This window comes from Camelus dromedarius, chromosome 36 (assembly GCF_036321535.1).
Source record: "Camelus dromedarius isolate mCamDro1 chromosome 36, mCamDro1.pat, whole genome shotgun sequence".
Lineage (NCBI taxonomy): Eukaryota > Metazoa > Chordata > Mammalia > Artiodactyla > Camelidae > Camelus > Camelus dromedarius.
The window spans coordinates 9,854,659-9,858,052 of NC_087471.1; the positions used below are offsets into that span (position 1 = coordinate 9,854,659).

At 56.3% G+C, this 3,394-nt stretch overlaps 1 long non-coding RNA gene across 2 annotated transcripts; it reads right to left on the minus strand.

The window, feature by feature from the left end:
• Nucleotides 1-469: 469 nt before the first annotated feature.
• On the minus strand, nt 470-3,126 carry LOC116149887 (uncharacterized). 2 transcript variants are annotated; one of them, XR_004133487.2, is made up of 4 exons: nt 2,997-3,126; nt 2,233-2,441; nt 1,084-1,201; nt 470-762 (listed from the first exon to the last, which is right to left on the minus strand). It is a non-coding gene; the product is annotated as an uncharacterized LOC116149887 (long non-coding RNA). The 2 variants fall into 2 exon arrangements; XR_004133486.2 differs by lacking the exon at nt 2,997-3,126 and having other exon boundaries at nt 2,233-2,806.
• Nucleotides 3,127-3,394: the final 268 nt, after the last annotated feature.

Genomic DNA, 3,394 nt, shown 5'->3' on the forward strand with positions numbered 1-3,394 from the left:
AGGGCAAACCAAACGCTAAGCCCAGAGCAAAAACACAGCCATGAAGAAAGGTGTCTACCCACATTCAATGCATCCTGAGCCCAGAGGAAAATCTGCACACGGAAGCCCTCCGCAATGCGCTCACCCTCACCCCCGGTTTGCACAGATCTGTGTCTCTGTCACAGAATCAGCTTCTGTTTCTCTCTCTGAGTCTGTTTGCATCTCTAAGCCCCTGTCTGTCACAAGCCACGCACCTCCCCACCCCAAGGGCTCCGGTTGGGGCAGCCCAGCCGGCGAGAGCCGGCGACCCCTCCCGCCTGAAGTCGCAGCGCTGAGCTCTGCGGAGGGCGACTCGGCTCTGTGGCTCCTTTCTTGGAGGGCCCTCGCGGACCGACGGTGCTCAGCCAGCCCCATTCTTGGCATTCACCGCGTGCCTTAATTGTATGGACATTTAAATCAAGGTCCGCTGTGAACACGGAGAGAGAGGCCTTTCTCCTGAGGAAGGAAGGAGGAAGGAAGGAAAGGAGGAAGGAAGGAAAGGTGGAAGAAGGGAAGGAGGATAGGGAGAAGATGGAGTGAGAAAACAAGGAAAACCAAGGAAAAAGCGGCGCGTGTGCGTGCGCACTGACAGCGGGGAGAGGCGTGGGGGCGGGGGAGCGCAGGGAGGAAAGGACCACAGCATCCTCCCTACCGCAGCTCCCCCAATCACACAGACAATGAGGTAACAGCGACGTCTTCCAAAGGCTCTTTGTTCTCCCCATCCTTTCGGATCCAGGCTTTTTCCTGCAAAGCGGAGGGGGTGGTGGGTTGGGGGGTGTGGGTGGAAGTGGGAGACGGAGTGATGCCTCTCCCGTGTTAATTACCCCGACTCCCCTCGCCCCTTCCCAGCTCCTCGCTTCCCCTGCAGCCCCAGACAATGAGAAAAACACCACCAACCCCACCTCGCCCTAGCGCAGCAAAACCTACCCACCCACCTCGCCCTCAGCTTTGCCCAGGAAACTGAGGGGAGGGGGGCGGGAGGGAGAAGACGAGGGCGAGAAACGAGCAGGGCAGCCGGGGCTCGGCAGCGGCTGCCAGGGCAGGGCGCGCCGCCGCCGCCTTTACCTCGTTCGCCGAGTCCAGGCGCAGCCGGGCCGGGCGTGCCGCAGGGGCGAGCTGCCGGGGCCCTGGGCCGGGATCTGGGGAATCAGCCTTCCGGAACTCGGCTGCTGCAGTTCTCTCGCTCAGGTCCCAAGTGGTGGAGGGGAAAAAGGAAAAGGAAAAAAAAAAAAAAAAAAAAAAGAAAAGAAAAGAAAAGAAAAAGAAGAAGCAAAAGAAGAAGAAGAAGAAGAAGAAAAAAAAACACCCATAAGACCGAGGCCCATCTGGCCCCTCATCAGCTTTGTCAAGTCTTGCATACGCTAAAATGCTAATGACCTAGATAGCTCATGCAAAATGCAGCAGGGAGGGAGGGAGCAAGGGAGGTGGGAGGGAGGAAGAGAAAGAGCGGGGGGGGGGGGCATAGCGAGGGAGGAGGAGATGGAGGGGAGGGGAGGGGAGCGGGAGGGGGAGAGAGAGAGAGAATATATATGTCTTCGAAACACCCCTACCACTCTCCTCACCCCACCCCGCCCCAAACTGTCAACGAGCTTTACCAGGTAAAGGGTGGGCACAGATTTAAAAGGTTACTTGTGTCTAATGCGCTGGATCCGTGGGTCAAAAAAAGGGAGGGGGGAGGGAGAGCCAGAGGATGAGAGTCCCCAAAGCTGAAGGGATAATAAGACATTATTTTAAGCCCCATCCTTCCATGCCCTCCCCTACCTCTGCATTCTGTTTACACACACATCCAGACGTTTCCTTATGTGTGTACATGGATTTAACAGTTTTTCATCAATGTCTCAGAGCTCCTATCAACAGACACCGGTATTCTCATTCCTCGCAAAACTCATTTGTGAACCCAAAGGGGGGTTAAAATAAACCCCTTCTTCTGCAATCCTCCTTCAGCTGGCCCATCCCCACTCACCTCCCCCATCGCGCCACTATTCCCTTGGCCCTCCAGGCAGCAGCTCCGGCTTCTACTCTTCTAAGCCCTTTGAGCCGCAGTCTCCTCTCCAACATCCGGATCTCGACAGGGTGAGGCAGGGAGCAGGAAAGCCAAGTCTACCTGATCTCCCACAATTCTTCTCCCATTCCCAGAAAACAAACAGAACCCCTCCCCACCAATGACACAGTTCAAGCATACCAACAGGATAAATAAAAATTCAATCCGAATACCCTCAGAGGTCCGGACGCCGGGCGGCCGTCCTAGGACACGGAAGATCACTCGTGTTCCCGAGCCAGCGCTCCCGCGCGTCCCTTCTTGCCGAGTCCAAAGTGCTTTGTCCGGGGGTCCGCTCAGGGTCTTCCTCTTTTTGTTCTTCTTTTAAAGAGACTGGTCGCATTCCGCAGCGTTCTAGCCGGCCCAACGAAAAGCAGTAGATCTACTGGAATAAAAGGGATCAAGATAATATATATGCAGATGGATGAGAGAGGGGTGCGGAGAGGCAAAGTCCGCATCTAAGGGAGCGGCCGCCGGGGCCGGGCCGAGTAGCTTCCTTCGCTGGGGAAGGGGCGGGCAGAGAGAAGGCGCTGGTGGTCGCTCCTCCTGGCAGGAGGAAATGATAACCATGATAAGGAGCATCATGGTGATGATCTTGAGCAAGATAGGAAAAAAAAAATTCAGAATCTCCCTTCGGTGAACCAGAGCATGCGTGCAGGAGGGACTGCACTGCTGGCGGCGGCGGCCGGGGGGAAGGAGAGGATAGCAGAGCAGGAGGCAAAGGTTGTGGCGGCAGCACCCTCAGATGAATAATAATAACGCGCAGCGCAAGTTGCGGTTCAGCCTGGAAATCCAGCCCTCCGCGTGAACTCGCGTCGAGTGCGGATTGCAGGGGATGAGGAAGAAGGGGGGAAGGGAGGGGAAGAGGAGGGAGGGGGAGGAGAGGAGAGAGGCAGGCAGAGAGGGACAGGGAATTTGGAGCCTTTTAATTTATCCTTACCCAGCCCTAATCTCGCTCGCCGTCCTCTTTGGGTGAGGTCGATCTCCTTTTTAAAAATTATTATTCCTTTAACGGATTATTCAGCTAAAAGAAGCCACATCTGCTGACTGTACCGAAAACAAGAGGATTAGGAGCCAGTCCACAGAGCCGGGCCCGCAGCCCCCCACCCCCTCTCTGCACCAGCACACGTCATTCTCACTGCCCCCGGGTACCTCCCTCTCCCTGCTTGGGGAGAGCTGTGCCAAGGAAAATGCGGATTTGGGGAGAGTGAGAAGTGGGAGCGCTCGGAAGAGCGGGAAAGCCAAGGCTGGAGGTGGCAATTCGCACCCCCATATTCACACGCGCTTCCGTTTATCCGTTTCTATCCTGGGAGAAGGGGGCGCTTTCGCCGTGCCCAC